This window comes from Lonchura striata, chromosome 3, assembly GCF_046129695.1.
Source record: "Lonchura striata isolate bLonStr1 chromosome 3, bLonStr1.mat, whole genome shotgun sequence".
Taxonomy (NCBI): domain Eukaryota; kingdom Metazoa; phylum Chordata; class Aves; order Passeriformes; family Estrildidae; genus Lonchura; species Lonchura striata.
In genome coordinates this window covers 72,700,684-72,722,619 of record NC_134605.1, presented here as the reverse complement: position 1 = coordinate 72,722,619, position 21,936 = coordinate 72,700,684, and the positions used below count along the sequence as shown (strand labels likewise).

Genomic DNA, 21,936 nt, shown 5'->3' with positions numbered 1-21,936 from the left:
AGTTTTAATTCAGCAGCATTGTACCTAATTATAGTCTTTACTCAAGAAACACTAAGGATATTAGTGGCTCTACTGAGGAAAACTTTTTGGACTTCATAATTTTGAGAAACTTTAAAATGAAATTTTGGGTCCATGTAAAACGCTCAGATTATCCCAGTTTTTCTGTTTCTCTTAACCTGCTATTAAAATAATTCAGTTTGAAATATAGTGAAGTGAGATACTGAATTAGAGGAAAATATTTCTTGTCTAGATTCATCAGGCATTTAAGCAGACTGAGATTAGTGATAAATATTTTTGAAGGGAGAGAAGATGGTTTGTTCTCTAACTCCTGATGTTGGATAGCACAGAGGTGTCTCAGATCTTCTAGAGAGGTATTTAACAATATTTTTCTGTTCTTTCTGAAATCTTTTTGGTTAATATAGACTAGCTTTAAGAATTATTATGTTATCACCCAAAGCTCTGCATTGGCTGTCACATTGGCATTTGTAATCAGCAAATTAAGTACCAAGGCAGCTTTTAAACTGGTACAGAAATTGCTCAGTTTCTCATGAAATTCAGAGAGCACAAGATTGTTTACATATCAAGGCTAAATAGTCTCTATTTAATCTTATGACCATAGACCTTTTACCAAATCAAAGTGTACAAATAGTTTTAATTTAAAACATAAATAATTTCTAATGCTTTCAGGTTCTGCTTGGAAATAAAAATCGTTCTACTCCAATATCTCAGAATGTTTCAGGCTGCTTAACTTAAAGCATGAATTGGGAATGTTCTGAGTATTGTCCTCAGAATACTCATTGGGAAAGGAGCTGATGAAATTGAGAAGTAACTAATCAGTTAGAGATCTCTTCATGTCAGAAAATATGTGAAGCAGTTAAAAGTAACAACATTGAAAGTTTAAAGACTGAATATTTTTAAAGAGTCAAAATTATTTTTGTCATGAGACATAAAGAAATAACAGAAGATATTTATTGAACTACCAGAAAGCACTATAGGGATTAAACTTAATTTAGTATGGGAGAAAATTTTGATCTAATTCTATTTCAGATTCAAAATGTGGACACTGTAGAAATATTAGGAAGTAACTTTAAATTTTTAGTTTTCTTTCTTATCCTTAATTATCTGATTCACTTTTTTTATTTTTCTTACTATTTCTTATGTGGGTTTTCTAAATTTCTAAGTGCACAGAGACTATTCCTCTTTCTGTGGACTTTTTTCCCTCTGCATGTTAATATAGTAGTCCCTTTTCTGCACAATTATTCCTTTCTGCTCTCTTCTGTTCTTCTGTTTACATTTCTCTAGATATATTTTGTGATTATCTATGTATTGTATTGTATCCAAGAACTAAAGAGGCCTTATGTCTGATGAAATAGCATTTTCACATCCTTCATTGAAGATATTTATCTGCAGTTGAAATAACCCTAGACTTAAACACAACAAATTTAGGATGTCAGATCACATAGTTTAGCATTACTTTCTTTACATTAATGAATTTCTTTCCTTCACTATAAGTGAAAAAGAGATCTCATAAGAAAACATAGGATTTATTTATTCAGCTGATAAATTAAGGTTTATTCTATTGAAAACGTATATCTTCTGGATTTTTTTTGTGAGCAGATCATAATTAGCAAGTGTTTTATGACATGAAACTGAACCAATAATTAAGAACTGTTCCAACTTGGGACCAACTGATTTGAAATATTTTTCTGTTGTTTACTATCTCATCTGGTAGAAAAGTAATGTATATTATTCGCTACTGCTATTAATATTTTTTATTATTAATAGATATTATTTACCTAATGAAACAAATTTAAACTTAAGCATTAGATGTAGCTGTTCTTGCAGATAATCAATAAGTGAAAATCATGCTCAAATAGGAAAGTAAATGAAAATTATACAATCTCATTTGATTCATTCAGTGTCTGAAGCAATCTCCAGGAGAACATTAGGGTTTTCTTGATGCAAATATCATTCACTAGAGCTGTCTGTATAAGGAATATAGGTTAATTACATATGTATTCTATTAAAGAGAAACCAAAACTTATATATATATATATATATATATATATATATATATGTTATGTATATGCATATATACTGTCTTCAACAATGAACTTCCTAGTAAAATTAGGTATTTTTCCTTAATGATGTGGAGTTATCAGAAAATAAAGTACTATAATTTTGGTCAACATAGTATATCTACATTTGTGTGTTTTCAAAACATACTTCTAGTCAGCAAAGCTAATTACTTCAGGAATATAATTTCCTTACATAAAAAAATGTGTAAATGCAAGAAAATATTTTAAAGTAACACTTTAAGTGGAATTGTATTACAAGGTTCTGCTAGAATTGAATATCTGATAGAGAATGCTAAAAAATACAAAAAGTGCTTAAGCACATGACTGATAAAACAGTTTTAAATGGTATATATTATATTCTCTGATATATAGATAACTGAATATCAAGTAGAAAGTGCCATTTTGTATGACATTAAGGAAAATAGTAATGAACTTTTGTGTCCTGTTCTGGTCATCACACTTTGAAAATATGCTTAAAATTGGAAAGTGTTCATTAAAGGTGAAAGAATTATTCTAGGTCTGAAAATAAGCATTGCAGTTAGAGGCTAAAGATCTGTCTGTTTAATCTGCTGAAGAGAAGGTTAAGAGGTGACTTGATCATGGTTTGCAAATGCCTTAATGGGAATGAGACTTCTGACAGTAGATGACTCACTAATCTAGCAGAAAAAGGCATAATGAGATCCAGTGTTTCATAGCTGAAGTTAGGGAAATTCAGACTGGAAATAAGGTGCATATTTTTAAGAGCGAGAGTCATTAACCACTAGTATAACTTATCTAGGTGTGGGTTTGATTCATCCATCAAAGGCAGCCATTATGAGAAAGATAAAGCAGAGCACAAGCATGTTGTTCTTTTGATTTAGAGGTTACTCAAGGAAAGAGATAACCTTCATTATACAGGAGATCAGATTAGATTTTAGTAGTACTCTTGTAATTCAAAAATCTAAGAGGGTATGAGTTCTAGGGGTAGGAGTTTCACAAAGATAATTGAGAGGTTAAATTTATCATCTGTGTGTATGTTTATCCTTAGCTGCTTTTGTCTTGTTTTAATGAGAGAGGATTAAGTAAAACAGTGACACTGTGATACAACAAGATATAAAGACACCAGATGGTTTGCTAATGTTAAATGAAATGATCATATTTTGGTAATAGTTATTAGTTTCAGTCACAGTGAGGCTTGGTAGTTTTCCACAAGACAGACAGTAATTTCTTCATAAATTAGCTATATAGCAGTCCATTGAATTCTTTCCTTAAAAAAATCTTTGGAACATGGCCAAAACTTTGTGGTGCTAAAAAATCAGAACCTATTATAAAGGGGAACCAAAATGGTTCAATGGAAAAAGCTAACTGCTGGATTAAAACCTCCTGAAGGTAAAATCTTGGAGAGCACATGGGATATATGTTGAAAATGCTCTTACTCTTGTGAGTCAAATATCCTTGTGAAATAGCTTTGATGAAAAAGGAGAATGTTATCCTCAGGCATTTACTAGGTCCTTCATCTCATGCCTCCTCATGGTCTGAGAAATATGAAGTACAACTCTTTTAGAAACCAGAAAGCAAAGGAAAATTTCAGTGCTCTCTCCTCTTAAGATCTTCTTATCTGGACTGAGCATGGAAAGGAAATAATTTTACAAGTTATTTTTTTACATTATATGCCTGGTGGGTCTGCTCAGCTAATTAATTGTGAATGATAAAGAAAACCTCAGTATTGTTCAAGAATTGGAATAAAAGATACGTGAAAGTAAGTTCTAAGCCTTATCTGCTTTTAGGCTAGGAGTGTTCATTTCTGATACATACTTGGATGTTTCTCAAATTATGGATGTTTTCTTAATTATGAAATTCTCTTCCTTTCTCTTGGCTGCTTTTGTCACTATTTACCACTTTCAAATTTCAGAAATCTGGTTTTTTACCTGTTTGGAATAAAATAAAAATAATTTATTATTTTTATGAAAGGTAGTGATCTCACACTAACTGTTCTTGGATCAAAAAAGCTTCAGATTTTTCATTGCCTCTGATTTCTCTGGTCTCTCACTTTGTGTTTCTCACTTGGTTTTCTTGCTGAATAACAATTCTGAAATTAAGAAGAACAATATTAATTCTACCCAGCTTCTATTTGCACCACACTTCCCCACCCTCATACACACAAAAAACTATACACGTATGAGGTCTACATTGTTAAGATATTTCTTGTGAAGCTGTCAAGTGCTTTTATTTCTCCCATAATTTTTTATATCTGTAATGTTCAATGTCAGAGTTTCTTTCTTTCTAGGTTTTTACAGTACCAGGTACAATGGAAGTTTTCTTACTTATGGTTACTAGGCATCTGCATACTAAATAGTAGAAACCAAAGTACTTTTTCAGTCTTTAATAGCAGTAAATTAGTGTCATTACTCTTTTATCCCAAATAAAAAGTCTTAGCTCTCTGTTTTGTTGTTAAGGAAGATGAGGCACTAAATGGGATTGCATCTCTTTCAGGATCACTTGGTGAAAGGTAGACAGGGGACTAATTCAGGAAAGCTGACTCACATACCTTAGAATTATCTGGTAGACTGACTATTCTGTTTACCAATTACATTTGCTGGTTTCTTTTTTTTTTTTTTTTTTTCTTCTTTGGGATCAAGTTTTATATTCCAGCTCTACTTTTCTACAATATATTTCAATTCTTCCTGCACTCCTTTCTCTCTATAATGAGCCATGTTGCTCATCCTTTTTAGTCATTTTCCTTTTCCCCCATGCCCTCACATTTTACCCTAGTCATTTTATTGTCACCTTTCTGAGAAAATTTAGAGAGGCAAAATTCAGCACTTTTTGTCTATCTTCCTCTTCCACATTCTCAGCCTGTTGTTAAAAGAAATTGCATTAATGGCATTAAGGTCTACCTATACAAAGTCTCAGAAGCAGTCTCTTAAAGCTGAAGGAAGGACTTATGGTGGAATTTTCCCACTGCTTGCAACTGGAGTACAAATTACAGATTCTCTGACAATCAGAATAACAGCAGCAAGAATAAAGGTATTAATGTTATTCAGTTTTTGTGAGGTTTGCATTGATGTACAGAAACCTGTACTTCAGTGGGATTTTCATGTCTGGGTTTGAGTACTGTAATAGAAAAAATTATGTTTATTTGTTTAACAAGTAAAGATACAGTACAAAGATATGGGTGTATACACAGAAAGAACCTTCAGTTTAATGTCTCAAATAAAACACCATGAAGATTGGCAGCATGTGTTAATTATTTGGTGCAATTGTTGCAAGTCAAAGATGGGAGAAGTACTGCTTGTGAGTTTCTCAAATATCCAGTAACTGACAGTGACTAATGGAAAACAATTGTTTCAGTCACAGCTTCCATGTACTAATTTTGATAAAACATAAAAAATAATAGGCAACAGATACATGCTCATTTCACTTTATAGAAAAGTTGCATTTTGATGGAACAAATGCAGACTTGTTCTTGTATAAAAAACATGTGGTAGATTTCGCTAAAAAGAGAATTGAATATAAGTACCATGTAAACACTTTTTCTTCTTTTTGATTATGCTGCTTTGGACCTAACTGCTGGAAAAACCTACAGCTGAAATTAATCATTTCCTCTTTGCCATGATTCCCTCTTTGCAAGAACACTACTTAACCATTGCTTCTTTTAATGTAAAAAAAAAAAGAGCAGATAAAGTTGTAAATCTCTAAAACAAGGTCTGCGGTCACTCCATACAGTTAAATCTGCAATAGTAGAGCCTGTGAGAGTGAGATACAGACTTTGTTCAGAGATCTTAAAGCATCTCTGCCTCACCAAGTTCTACTTATTTTCGTAAAAGGTCTGGGAAGTTAGGCAACGGTTGGTAGGTTATATGATACATTAACATAGACTATAGGAAGAAAAACAGTTCATTTGAATTCTCTATAGAAGAAATTACAATAAATTTGGTACCATTAAGTTGTATGGGGTGAACTGTCTTTCTTTTGAATTTTAAGGCAGAAAGCAGAAAAAATTCACAAAAAGTGCTTCATTCAAAGCAACTGTCTAGTTATGGGGACAATGGTTTTATGCTGTCTTGACCCCTAGAGTGATTATTATTCCTACAGCGAATAAGACCAGATATTTGGCTTGTGTTGCATTTCAGTGCTGTGTCATGAAACTAAAAATAAATGGAGTGCAACAGAAATTCACTGTCCTTTCACTCTCATGTTTGTCCCCCGACCCATGACTTTTCCCTTCCCTTTCTCCTTTCCCTGTTCCTCATTTCTTATACCCTTCAGTAAGGACTGAAAAAGATGAACATGTCTAGTCTTCATTTCTACAAAGATTATTCTATATATCCCGGCAGTAAATACTCTTAATAAGCTGCTGGATAACATTTGGTTATACTTAAAAACTATAGGATTCATATTTATCATTTACATTTGTCTCAGGCTACAGCTCTTAGAAATAACTGGAACATGTAGAAATGCCTTTTGATGTCCAGTCAAGGAAAAGAAATATAGCTTTCCAATGAAAACAAGAGTAGGCATTCACAATCATTAAAACATTTAAAAAAGTCATTAAGATATGAATTGGGTTCCCACTAGTTATTTTTGAAAGGAAGTCTAAGAGAGACATCAAAAATAAATGAAAAGTTGGCATTATGAAAATTCTAGTTTCTCTTTGAATTAATTAAACATTTCCATAACTCAGTATCAGTTTCTGCCTTACCAAAAGTGTTCAGAAGGGAAAAAGCATTGTGCTGATCTCCTCATTGAACTCTCAGGTGGGCTACCTTATGGTCCCATACGTATTTCAGAGTATGACTATTATACAGAGGCAAAATAAACATACAAACATTTGTATTGTATGTTGGCATTATTGCCAACTTCTTTGCATTAATTTTCAAAATTGCATCCAACAATATGCATTAATCAGTGTGTATGCATTAATAATCCATACTGTAGGTACGTAGTGGACACAATCTGAATAAAATCGATCTTTCTCAGTGTATAAGGTATGATAAAGTATAGCAAGATCCAATTTCCAGTTGGATAGAAATATGGGATACAAGAAATCAGAGCCCAGACTGGGTAAAAAAAATAACAACTTTACATTTCACCTTAGAAAGTCAAGCCTGATATGCATATGTTACCCAAACCACAGTTTGAGTCTGAAATTGTATCAGGATTATTGATCAACAAAAGACAAGAATTTTTATCACATATAGATAATTCAGATGGATGTAATAATCTAGGCATTTGAAAAATCACTTTGTAGTTAAGAAAAACCCACTCTGCCTCTTTCTTTCTTTCTTTTTTTTTTTTTTTTTTTTTTTTGAGAATATACAGTGATGCCACTGAAGACAACAATCACAGAATCACAAAATGAGTAAGGTTAGAAGGGACTGTAGTGGGTCATCTGGTCCAACCTAACTGCCTAAAACAGGGTCATCCTAGGGTCATTCCATTGCATGGAATTGTGTCCAAACAGTTCTTGAATACTTCCAGTGAGGGAGACTCTACAACCTCTCTGGACTACTTATTCCAGTGCACACTGATTCACACAGTAAAGAAATTTTTTGTCATATTCAGATGTAACTTTCTGTGCATCTGTTTCTGCCCATTGCCTCTTGTGCTATTGCTGGGCAGCACTGAGCAAAGCCTGTCTCCATCCTCTTGATATCCCCCTTCAGATACTTATTCACATTAATGTTGTCCCATCTCATTCATCTCTTCACGAGGCCAAACAGACCCAGCTCCCTCAGGCCCACACATAAGAGAGATACTCCAGGCCTTTGCTTATCTTCATAGCCCTCCTCTGGATTTGTTCCAGCAGCATTCTGTCTGTCTTGTACTGAGGAGCCCAAACTAGTCACAGCACTCCAGAGCCAGGATCACCTCCTTCAACCTGCTGGCAATGCTTTACCTAATACATCCCAAAATGCCATTTGCTTTCCTTTGAAGTCAGATGGAGTTCAATCACCCCTAATTGCTGTAAATTGTTTTTCTCAATAGCTTTTTTATTTTGTTTTGTTTTGTTTTAAGCCAGTCCAACTCCAGGTTGTCCAACCTCTTCTACCTTCAGCCTCAAGCATGTTGGCTCTACATGCCTTAGACCTGTGGCAAGTCAGCCCAGCTATCTCATTCAGCTGCAAATATACATTTTTGTTGTTGCATTTTTATTTTTCAGTTTTGAAGAATACTACTCTAGCTGCTAGAAAGCTAGAACTGATGGGAGTGGAGCAGAGTGTCATTACATGGCAGGGGCAGTCTCATATCACCCTGCTAAATATGAAAGCCACTGGGAATCTACACTTGAAAGTGTGATAATGAGAAAATCAACCACACTGAAATTGCTGATATTTACAATGTATGTTTTCTTTATGTACTAATGTAGGTTTTGTCTTAAACTGGTAACCCATTTTGCTTCCTTTCCCTTACCTGATGCTCTCCACTTTCTGGCCTCTTCAGGGCCTGTAATAATGCTGCTGACAGGATCAGTTGTAAGAGAATTACTGATCTCTGGGTTCTCATCATAAGTTTAGTTGCAAGGCTTTTTCCTCAGAAATGCATAACCTAATTGCTCTCTCTCCTTATCACCTTTCTCTCTTCCTGCTGTTTTCCCCAGGAGGTAGGGTGAGAACACTTCTCTTTTTTCTTCTCTTTTCAGCTTTTTTCCGCTTTAAGTTTGTCTTCAGATCTTGAGCAAGGTGAGAAAGAGAACTGAACCAGATCATAGAGAAACCTTTAACTGCAAACAGCATTCTGTATGAAAGACATAATTCAGAGATAGGGTTTGTTTAGGAAATTCAGAGTACATCTGAACATTTTTAACTATCAGAGCATGAAAAAAATTGCCTTGCTCTTCAAAGCACATAGATCTGTCACCAAGTAGCCATGTAAAGTTTGCCAGATTTGAACTATGACTCATCCTGGGAATGTGATTCAGAAGCAATTCTTCAGAGTGAACTGGCCCTTGATTCAGCTATTTCTTTTTGTGGGACCCTGCCATATAAGCAACTTTCAGCATTGAATTTCTTCCTACTAAAACATCCTGAAATTCTCCATTCATTAGCAGAGGTGAACTCTTAGTTCTGCCTGTCAATTTATTTATCATAGTACTGAGGTGTTGCCCACGTGCATTAGCATTGCTTTGTGTACAGAAATACTTTCAGTGCCAGAATAGCCCCAGACATCACCTAAAATCTTATTATGCTGATGAATTTCTTCTCCAGATTTATTAATTTCTCCAAACCAAGTGCTTGTTGAGATTGATTAAACCATCCTTTTTGCAATAGATCTATGGTAATAATTATGTAATTATGCAAGCTTTTTTTGCCTTTTAGGCATTTTTCTTTATCCGTGCATTAATTGAACTTGTATTTAATGTATTAAAGATCCTTAATCTGCACAATAACTTTACTAGTTTATAAAAATTGTGCTAGAAAACACTTTAGAATCACAGAATCACAGAGTTGTTTAGATTGGAAAAGAGCTCTGAGTCCAGCCATTAACCTAACACTACCAAGTCCATGTCATTAAGAACCTCATCTGCATGTCTTTTAAATACCTCCAGGTATTGTGACATAATCACTGCCTTGGGCAGCCTGTTCCAGTTCTTGACAGTCCTATCCATGGAGAAATTTTTACTAATCAATCTTAATTTACCCTGAGAAAAGTTGAGGTAATTTCCTCTCATCCTGTTTCATGTTACTTTGGAGAAGAGTCTACCTTCCTTGCTACAACCTCCTTTCAGGTAGTTGTAGTGAATTTACACAAAGGTGTCCCCTCTGGGTCCTATTCTTCAGGCTCAATATCTCCATTTCCCTCAGCTGATCCTCATAAGACCTGTGCTTCAGATCCTTCACCAACTCTGTTGTCCTTCTCTGGACATTCCATCAAATCAGTTTCTTTCTGGTAGTAAAGAGGGTCAGAACTGGACACAGGTTTTGAGGTGTGGGCCATCATCATCACCAGTGCCAATTACAGGAGGACAATCACTGCCCTGGTCCTGCTGTTGCTGACCCCACTGTTGCTGATACAGGCCAGAATGCCATTGGCCTTCTTGGCCACTTGGGCAAGCCACTGCTGGCTCGTATACAGCCAGTTTGCAATCAACATCCCCTGGTCCTTTTCTGCTGGGAAGCTTTCTGTAATAGTGGCTGTTCTTCCCACAGCCCGGAGCTCTGCATTGGGCTGCTGTGACCCAAGGGCAAGCAAGATCCAGCAACTGGCCTTGTTGAACCTCATACACTTGTCTTCAGCCCATCAATCCATTCTGTTCTGATCCCTCTCCAGGGCCTTTCTATCCTCCAACAGATCAACACTCCCAAGCAACTTGGTGTCATCTGCAAACTGATTGAGATTGAATTTGATCTCCTAATGTAGATAATTTATAAAAATATTTAACAGGCCTGGGGCCAATACTGAGCCCTGGGGAACACCAGTAGTGACCAGCTGCTCAAGTACAATATATTACTCTACTCATCAGTCTTTGGGCTCAGCCATCCAGACATTTTTTTTACCCAGCAAAGAGTATACCATCCAAGACATGAGCAGTCACTGATCAGGAAGGGATATGGAAAAGCAATTTGCAAGCAAAATCCAGATAAGTTATCATGTGAGCTATTGTGGTTTGAAGGAAACATGAGACCTTTTACTATACATACTATTAGCAAGCTCTTCTTTACTAGCAAAGGTTAAAACTTACCTTAAAATACTTGTTTGTATATCTTTGCATTTAAAAACTGAAATCTGTTACCTCTCAACAAACTATAAAAAATGGCAAATACCTTGGGGGCCCTTGAAGACTTAAATTTCTGGGTGTTTCTTTGAAGAACTCTTACTTTCCTTTGCTGCAGGCCAATGGCAAGACAGAAACAGTTCTGTTACTCTTTCTTTAGCTCTCACTGTCTCTCAGTGTCTTTCATTTTTTTTTTTTAATACTAGTGATACCTTCCTTGACTTACGAGGACTCTTCCAGAATTGTTTAGAACTTCTATTTGACATTTCTGATAGAAGTTTCATGAACTCTTACGTACATCTCCACCTTCTGAGAAAGGAATATGCTCCCTAAAGGAACTTTCTGTGAGGAAGGAATACTAGTGCCAAAAATTTTCTGTGATTTGATAGGAATATTCTCTACCTCTTCCTTCACCCTATTACCTTGTCTGGCGAAGAAGCTTTGAGGATAGTTTCTTTGATTCTAAGACTTTTATCTAAGCCTATCCAGGTAGTTATCATTCAAGTGTATTTTTATTCAGGCTGAATTACTAAGGAACTTACTTGAATTGAATAAAAACAACAGCTTGGTTTCTTAATTTATTTTATGGTTACAAATTGTACTCCTGATGCAGTTTTTGCTCCTTGAAGAGCAGAGATGCTTATCATAGTTCTTTATAGATGTGCAATCCAACAATGCCATTCTAGTCAAGGGTTTGGCTACCCCTACAATCAGAAGTTAGTGGAGGAAACACTGATCTTTCAGTTTCCTCTTCCAGACACAGCCTGTTCATAATGAGGAAGATTCAGCAGTTTCAGTCGCTGTCTTTTCAAATCAGATCATCAAAGATGAAAGGAGGTTTGAAGGGGAACTATGGGGCTCATTTCACAGAAGTACAGAGGCCAATTATTTTTTACATTCTTACTTATAAAGTATTTCTAGATTTCTTTCCAAGCTAGATCTTGATTTCTAAATACTTCAAATAAATGTCTTAACACTTACGAAAAGCCATCGAGACTTGTGATTTTAATCTTTAGGTTTTTGAATTTTCATTTCCAAAATGTAGAATTACTTTGGTAAATTGAATCTCTAATTTTTAGGGAAATAAATATAACAGCAAAACCATCAACACTGACAAAGGCTGTAGTTGCAATAACTTGTGATTTGCATTTTTTCTTCTATTTTTTCATTTGTTGACATTAGTGATGAAATCAAGTCATCAAAAATGTCCTATTATTATGTATTTGTCACTCTAATTTTTTATCTTCTTACACTGTATTGCATTACCCAAACCCTATGTTAATATTATCAACTGCTACTGTAGTTAATTTTGCCTCATGGGCAAAATGTTTAGCGAAGGTAATTTATTATTCTTTGTTGATATAAGAACTGTAAAAAAAAGTTTGGAATCCCTAAAATAATAATGAGTAAAAGCAGGAATAGGCTGTATTCCTGAAGTTTCTCCAAATGTTTAGGGCAGGACTGTACTAAAAGTAGATTGGTGAATTGTTACATTGTTATAGAAAGGATATCAACTATTGACAGAATTTAATAGGGCATAATAATAGCCTGTGTTTTGGTCTCAAAGCCAGAAAACACAAACACACATTTGTTTGAGTAGGAAAGATGTAGGTTTTAAAATATGTAAGGCAGGTTTCTCCTCACTCCAAAATGTAGATACCTGCTTTCCTCTTCAGTAGCCATCGAGGTGCCCCTGACTGACACTGGAAAGAAACTGAAAAACACCAGAAAGTAATTCCTCTGTACTGAGCAAATGTCCTGGAAGAATAGCTACAGAAATTCTTCAGAGCTCCAGAAATTAACCTGTGAGAAGAGAAACTTAGGTTATTACTTGGGTGTAGATACTTCATGTGTAGGTGGCTAAAAGTATTTAAGAAGAATCTCATAAAATTTATGGTCACTTTTTAAGCATTAGACACTTTTCATATATGTATAAACAACAGTTTGACCACAGGGAGAGGTGGAGTTTAAAAAAATGTATGTTCTGAAATTAATTCATTTTACAAGGAATAATGCACGTAATTCATGTTCTATAGTAAAACTGACTTAACTATCACAGTGGGAATATTTCTTTTAGATTAATGGTTTAAAAACTGCAAATAAATTATTTTCTAACAGGTTGATACTGAAATGAAGACACACACACAGACACACAAAAAAGGAAATATCTCTCATAGAAAAATCACAGAAAAAAATCGTATTTTGGTTTATAGTCTGAGTTGAAATACGGGCAAAATTATGGTCTGTGTATGTAAACATGGCATTTAGAAAGACTGTGTTGGTCACAATGAGTAAACCACTGATTTGCAAGGGCCAGTATTTCAAAAAAGAAAATGAAAGAAGTAAAAATACAAAATAAATGCTATGCAACATTTTGATTTGTTTATATGGCTCCATGTGCTTGATCACATTAGAGGTTCAGTACATTAATCTTCCAGTAGCAGGGCAGGTGTTGCTGTGTCATCTGCTGTCATTTTTGTTACATTTATAAGTTAAATTTTTTTTTAAATTAAATTAGAGTGAAAGGTGCAGGCTTTTGATGCATACACCAGTAATGTGTTTGCATTGTTTCATATTTTGTAGGAAGTATGTGGTAGTCTTGACATATTCTATATCAGAATTCTCATGGAAATCTGAAATTAAAGGGTACAGTTCAGCTTGCATGTGGGAGATTAGTAGGATGACACAGCAAAATTAACAACCTTGTGTACAAGAAAAATAAAATTAGCTGACATCCAGAACAAACTACACCCTCTAACAGATTCTGAATCATTAATTATATTTTGCAAATTTTATTTTTCTATAATTTTGTATTTCTTAGTTAGAAATTAGTAAATTATTATTGCTAGAATAGAATATTTCAGATGGAAGACATCTAGAGAAATCACTTAGTCTAACTGCCTGAGAAATCCAGGGCTGATCAAAAGTTAAAGCAAATTATTAAGGGCATTAACCAGAAGGCCTTTTAAGCACTGTCAGTCTTGGGTCATTGACCACCTCTCTAGCATGCCTGTTCCAGTTTCCAAATCTGTTTTAAAAATTATTGCTTAAAAAATCATGATTTCTCACTCCCGATTTTGAAGTAAAATCTTTGAAGTGTATTGATGAAAGTAACAATATATACTGAAATATTTTTGTGGTGTTTCACATATATTTTTTAAAATGTGTTCTATATCTCTTTCTTGTACACATTCAGACTATATTTTTAGTAATAAGCAAAAAAGGACAGCATAATTTTTAAAATGAAGGTCACTGGACTAAACTTTGTTTTCCATCAAAATTAGGTAATCATGTACAAACACCTCATTAGGAACAGTCTTTGGTGGGTATTTGACATCTCCAGAGCAATTACCTGTTTTTTGTTTATGTCCTGCTTACAAAAGGAAATTTGTTTCTTAGTTGTACCGGTTCAGCTTAGAACAAATCTATTCTTGTGAGAATAATTTAATTTATAAATGCAACCTGAAAATCCTAAGATTGAACTAAATCTTTTATTCCTCTATGTTTATTTTTTATACATAAGTTTCCATTGATTCCCCTAAGTATTAGGCATTTCGATACCTTTGTAAATCTAGGCCTAAAGACATGCCAAAAATAAAAAGGAAAAGAAAGGACTTAATTCCAAGTAAGACTAAAGACAGAATTAATTGTCTCCTCTAAATCTTAATGAATCTGAAGTTTCACAAAACAAATAAATAAACAAACAAAAAATAGTAGAATCCAGGGACTAGAGGAAAACCAGAGTAAAATGCAAATAGAACACTGATCATTTCATAGTTTTAATCTGATCTTGAATTTAAAAACTACTTTTATTTTTGTCATGCTGGTGTTTTCCACAAAATTATAATGGAACTATTATGTAGTTGGTATTGCTTGCCATTTTAATTTTAAATGAAATATTTCATTATGTAATATGTGTCAAAAAAGAAATTATTTCATTTAATTTGAAAACAGGATCTGATTTCTTCGTATTCAAGGACAGCAAAACAAACACATTCTTAGTTCTGATGTTGTCTAATGTGCATTACTAATTTGTAAACATATATTTGGAATGTATTTTAAGTGATGACTAATTCCAAACTTATTTCCATAGTGAACACGATGTATTTTGAGATGGATTTTTTAAGTGAGACACAGAATGGCTCCTCATTTGCTTAAAAAATTCAAACCCAGATCTACTTTGCATAATTTTACATAGACAACAGATCAGTCTAAAGGAAGAAATGTTCTTCTCCACATACACACACATAAATGATGACTATATGTTTGTGTGCATAATTTGCAAACAGCCTTTCCCCTGAAGGTATAGGAAACACACTGTTATTTTACTGCACTTCTTTTGTTGAAGAGGAAGTGGTGTCATTGAATAGAATTGCCTCATCAGACACTACAAAAGTGCCAAATTGTAGCAATTAATGGGGAAATAGCAGATGTGAAGGTTAGTTGGCATCAAAGAATATGAGTGGGAAAGCTTTCCTATGGGAAAGAAAGTGCTTCATTGCTCTTTATCTATACTCAGAATATTGGTTCTATGAAGCTTTCAGAAAATTAGAGTATGATGGTTTTCATGACTCCAGCTCTGAAAGAGTCACTTTAAAAACAATTAAAAATTTAGATATCTATCCATCAGGGAGGTTACACCAAATGAACAAGATTTTGTTAGTTTTTAGACTTAAATGCTGCAATTTGTTATCTTTCTGAAGAAAGCAGTTCCAGTGCAAAGGCTCTGGGACAAGAACTGTCTCCCTAGGTAATCATTGTAGATGAATATAAATGTTGCTTTCAGAGCTTTACATAGGAAACAAACAACTTGTTATCATTTCTCTAGAATATAAATATTTTAAAACTTTAGTTCATAAAGTTTCTTTTTTTGGGACTACCTTGGATATTCCTATTTGTTTCTTTTTCTGGAAAGCATAAATGATGTGGTCCACACAGGAACTACTGCAGAAAAACTGGGTTTCAATACATCAATCAAGTTCATTCTCTTTAAAAAGATTGTCCTGCCAGGAATGGTAAAACTGGAGAGTCAGTGAATCATAGTATTTGTCAGTGTAAGAGCTTGAAGTTTCTGATAGCAATTGAATGCTTTTTCTAAGGAATTGTAAAAAGGAGCAGGTGTTAGGGAGGATAGAGTACTTGAAGGGAAATACTGATGGATAGTTTTGTTCATTCACTTTGCAAACTTGTAAGACAGTTTGTTTTTGAGAAGGTGAATTAGAGATTTTTGTAAGGTTGAGACTGATTATGCAGGGTTTTTTCTTTCTTTAAAAAAGAGCTCAATTTTTAGTCATGTATCTTTCTCTAAGAATATCTTTGGTTAGAAGGATGGATATATATTTCTTATAAAAATTGAAGCAACTTTCTCTCTTCATTGATCTTTAAATTAAAATACTGCTTAATGGAAATTATGCCTCTAATCTGGTTGATTAATATTTAGAGAAAATATATTTATTGGCAATATAAAGAAGGAGTCAGCATTAATTATCTAAAAGCACCTTTCTCACTGAAATCCAGCACAGATTGAAAATTAACTGTCCCTTGTCCTTGGGCTTATAAACAAATAAATACAGTATGACACACACAGAATCTCTGTACAGTTATCAAAAGTTCTTATAAATTTTTCCTTAAATTAGTACATACAGAAATCCGTTTTATCAGAATGTGTTCTACTAAATTGGTCAACAGAAAGGACATGAAAATTTGCTGCAGGATGATCACAGATTACTGATGCAGAAATGTGCAGAATAAACAGAGCAATGCTGTTAGCAGTGACATCAGATGAATGATGTTAACAAGTTTAGGGTACTATTAAATTCACTGTGTTTTAATGAAGCAAGGAACTAACTGCATCTGGGATTTGAAAGATCTTCAAGAATATATATTTTGTTAAATGCTTATTTATACATAGGAGGCATAGAATATTGCTGGAATATCTGCTAATATACTTCCCTTACCTTCTTTGTGTTAATTACTGAATCATACCTCTCCTTTCAGATTGATAACATTCATCTCCAGTTTCTAGTTGTCTTCATAGTCTTGGTTGCTCCAGGTCAGTTTGTTCTCTTGGGACAATGTGAAAAATTATTTCTTACATTAGAGACAAAGCTTTTGAGTAATTGTGCTTTAAATTCTACCTGTGCAAAAAAATATTTTAGTTCTAGTGTATAATCAGAAAAAAAAGTCATACACCTATGCACTTTCTCATGAAAATACTATATTTTCCTCTTTTGTTTTTACAAGACATCTATGCCATGCTTATTCCTATGTTAACTTCAGAGACTTGCAACTCTATTAGCAGCTAATTGTTTTATTAGTGATAATGGCTCGTGCTGTGGGTTGGTTTTATGGTGGTTTTTATTTATCTGTTGTTTTGTTTTGGTTTTACAGTCTTTTGTATCTCTACAATATCCTAGGCACTATATTATTATAGATATACATTAAAGACCTGGTGTGAATTCTAATAGTTAAAATCTGAGTGAAATTAGCAATGTAGTGCTATTCATAACAGGCACAAATCCATGAATGGATTAATGCCAGTGATTTAATTTTCATGTAGTGACAAGAATTTGCCTTTGCAGTAGAATCCCATACATTAGTGTGATGATCTGGTTACCAATCTCTGCAGTAAACAAAGTGATTCAGCTTTCATATGTCCAAACAACTTCCAGTCATGGAAAGTTTTTCCCCTGCATTGGCCATCTGGAATCTTAAAAGCTTGCTTGCCTCCAGATCTCCTGGTACTTCCTCAGCCCTCAGCATTCTATTAATGCAGTGAAATTTATGCATTAAATACTTTGTATACTCAAAGTACAGAGCTGTTTTATTACAGAGACAGTTGAACAATAAAACACTGCCTCATAAAAAAAAAAAAAAAAGGTAAAAGAATCAGCAAAACCCCACCTAATACTCCAAACTATTTCCAAACCAGTAAAAAACAAACAAATAAAAAAATAGCATTAAGTAAACTAAGATTTATACTTGTGTGGCACTCTGAACCTGTAATTGTTTATCCAGTAACTTAAAATCCACTGTGACCAGAAATTCTGAAATTTAGATCTTAACTTTGAAGTTCATAATACTAGATCTGTCTACAAAAGAGTTTTACAGAGAGTTACACACCATAAATTTAACATAATCTGGTTATGTAAATATTAATAATAGTGTGGCTTTGGAAGTTTTCTCAGATTACTATACATAAAGAAAAATATTAGTTTCCTAAAATCTTTAAAATGTAATATTTTCTCTTTTTTAATATGTGGATATAGCTGATTTTATGTTTGTAAAAAATAAGCCTATCACTTTTAAATCACAGCTGGTGATTTAAAGACAACAGGCCTTTAGTGTTGATTCCTCCCCAACAGCAGGACTCCTCTGTCATTGGACATTATTGTGAAGATGTAACATCTATTTTATATCTTTTGGTCTGCCTAGCATTGATATTTATCACAGACAGCAGAGAAATATGTGCTTATTATGTGGCCTGGAATCAGAACACTAAAACCCCTTTTAAAGTTCAGAAAGGATGAACAAATCTCTGTGATTATTTGGTTGCAGGTCTGAGGTTTAGGACTGGGGGTTTTTATTCCTCAAAAATTATTTTTAAATTAGGTTCTCTAGAAATACATGCAATGGTTTTTCCTTATTGTACTTCTAATCTCTGTGATGCCTTTGTGCGGTCAATTCTGCACTACAATGACATTGTTAAATACAGCTAGATCTAGCCCTAAGTCCTCTGCCATTAGTCTTATGGTGCTTTTAAGTCCTTTTATTGTGGTTTAAAGCCATGGTTGAAAGCCATTATTTGGATTAATTTTATGACATGAATTTCACAAGATATTGATGCTTAGTTTGGCATGTACTCTGGCAGCCCAACTCTCTCATAGCCTAATCTCATGCTTCCTTTACTTCCAGACAATAGAATGGCAAGTTTTTGTTCTCTTTTAGATCTTGATAAATAACATATGGCTAGTGGTATTCCACAACATGCCATGCTTTAGCTCTCAGGTGGCTTCATTTCAACCCACCCACTGAAAATTGTTGACAATATCTAAAATTCAAGCAACAAGAAAAGACTACTGGAAATTGAGGTGAAAAATAAAATTAATTTACTTGTAATCTCTCCTTTCTCCTGGAGAGCATGGGGAAGGGTGTGAGAGGATTCCACTTAAATATTTTCTTGTCCAATGACATATTTTCCTACAGGATTATGCAGAAGGTCAGGTAATGGTGAAAGTCTTTCATCACTTCTGTCTTAATTTTCTTAGCCCATCTAAAATCTGGAGGGGTATGGGCAGGAAAGTGTTTGGTAGGGTTCCTAATTTTATCATCCTGTTCCAGTCATACTACCTAACAAAAGTATATTGTCCTTGCAATTAAAAGGCCTTTCAAAAATTTTATACATGCAGAAAAGCAGTTTTCAACAGAAAAAAAAAATTCATTGTAAAAAATCTCATCAGTTTAGTAGGTATTGCTATCAAATTTCTCCAGATGAATTTATCTGAATTCACTTATCTCTGGCTTAAACCAAGTCATTCAATATCGCTAGCTTCAGAGTATAACCTGACTGAGTTTTTTATTTCACTTCTCTAGGTAATGTGAGATTGGGACAGCTAGAGAATTGTTCTGTGAAGATATCCTCTTTTTCCTTTTCTGTTAACTAAAAAGTGAACCACTATGAATATCTTAGTTTGTAACTTTTGAAGGTCTAAAGAAACAACTATAATTTTCTCTCTAACTATATTTTTATTTAATTTTCAGTGTTATTTTCATTCAGGAATTTTGTAGCTACTTTTTTTAAGTTTTTAAATTTTATAAGCATTCTTTTGCCCCTTTGGGTTATATTCAAGTTGGGTAGCTCATCCATTTAGTTTAAGAATTTGGTTATTCTGGTTATTTCTTTTCCTCCCTTCTAGCTGACTAAAACTGTATCTTTAGTTTTGGTGGGCAAAACCTTCTTCAACTAAATCATTAAAGAAATACTATGTCATGTTAATCTCTGTTTTTAAATACACTATCCAAGTACTAGTCATAGCAACACATGTTTTTCTTATAATAGAAAGTAGTGAAGGAAGTAATTATGAATTTAATAATAACCTTATTTTAAAATAAACTGCAGTGTTGATATATTGATTAAAGAGCATTATTATTGCACTAAATTTTTGTTGTACTCCCAAGTTTGCCTATATAAATTACTCAAATAAAATTGTACATCCATCATTTCTTCTCCTATGATACCATCTGTTTCACACATAACTTAGGTAACTAATTGCTGCTTTAGTCAAAGTACAACATTTAAATCCTCAATGGACACCTGTCCCTGCAGTCAGCAATTTCATTAGTTTCCTAAGAAAGTTTGCTTCTGATGAGATGCAGAATTGACTAAGTCTGGCTGAACAGTTAAGTGCCTACTTCTAAGTCTCACTGGGGACCTAACAATCCTCGAGGGACTGGTCTGGAAAAAACATGACTGGATCTTCCTTGATTCCAACAGTGACAGCAGTGTTATTATAACTTGGTTTTAGCTGGTGATTCAGTTTCTATAAAATAGATTAGAAAGAATAACTGGATTTTTTACTGCTAAGACATTTCGAGGGGAGAACTCTTTATGTACATACCATTTAAGATGTCCAATTTTTGTGTATTATGAACAGAAGAGCAAATAGATTAACATTCTAAGATAAGAGAAGGAAGAGAAGGCATTTAACTCATCTGAAAATTCAGGGCTTGTATCACTGGAATGTTAATGTGTCTCATACCAAACAATCCTTTGCTATTCAGTTTACTCAGAAAGACTGTAAATGTTCTGTCTTTTTGCCAATGTTATGCATATAAGATGGAAGAAAAATTCTGTATAACTGATATTTCCATTTTATTTATGCTGTTTAAAGTGTAAATTTCATTTCCAGATAGTATATTTTAATTTAGTTTGTTTCTGTTTATTAATTTCAATAGACATATGTTGTCTCCTTCTGGATATTATGTCAAAGTTACAAAGGTGCAAAAACTTGAGGCCATTCCACTTAGAACATTGAGAGTGAATGTTTGTTGCTGCTTTTTAAAGATAAAGCAGAAAGAAAAATGTGGGAAATAAAAGAAGAAAATTTGCTGATTCAAAACAAGCTATGGATTTCAGACAAACTAGGATAGCTTTAATTTGTACCCTGCCTATTTGAATAAGGTATTTAACATAGTAATTACTTGAGTATTCATGTTCAATAATTGCTATAGCACATCTGCAAAGAATCTAATTTCCTTGCCTTAATATCTGCAAAATACAGTACGTTTTATGATTATATTTTTTTAATCTTCAATTTATTAAAAATAAACATTAAAACCAAAAAACAAAAGCAAAAAAAAGGCAATTAAAAATGTATATTTTAAAATACAAAACAGTAATTTTGCTTATTGCTGTGACTTATTACATTTTGCATATTACTGTGATAATGCTGAAGTGCTCACATCACTATGCAGTGTAAGTACCCAGTTAGTTAAAGCAAAAAAATTAGGAAGCCTCCCATCTGGAACTGATTATTGCTTCTGTCAATTGTATCCCTGAAAATGAAGCAAAGTGAGGAAAAATAGTAGAAACTCTCTGGTAGAAACTGCCAGAGAGATTGTTTTATGTCTTCTACATTTTTAGGGAATATTTTACCTGATCAATTAAATCGATTAGTAACTGAGGTTAAGATCTGAAGGAAGCCTATTCTAAGGTGCTAAAACTTAGTCTTGCAATGTAGCTAAAATAATTTTGCTTAATTATTCTAATAAGAAGAAATAAACCTAGCCAAGCAACTGTCATTTCCATGGTGAGTGGCTCATGAACACATTTTAGTGTTAGTAACAAACCAGTGCTTCTTTAAGGTGTCTTTGGGTATTTTTTTTCTTTTTACAATATAGCCCATACATAGCAAATATAGCACTTCCATTCTTGTTTACATTTTTCTCAGCTTGTCATTTATACTTCAGAGATGAGGAATTCCTTTTACACTCCGAAACTTGATCTTGCACTTCTTATATGTGACATTAATGGACATCAACAGTCCTTATGAATACTCCTCACTTGTTATCTCTCTGTTGATGTTCCAATTGTTTAGATAGCCAGGCTGCTAAAGGAGGGTGTTAAGGACTAGAGTATGTTTTCTGAGCACTGGGTTGTTATTT

General features: G+C 33.7%; 1 protein-coding gene across 5 annotated transcripts in view; it reads left to right on the top strand.

Moving 5' to 3' along the window:
- The window catches only part of GRIK2 (glutamate ionotropic receptor kainate type subunit 2), a 347,561-nt gene that overhangs the window by 259,114 nt on the left and 66,511 nt on the right, over positions 1-21,936 (top strand). The gene's annotated exons all lie outside the window — the stretch shown is intronic.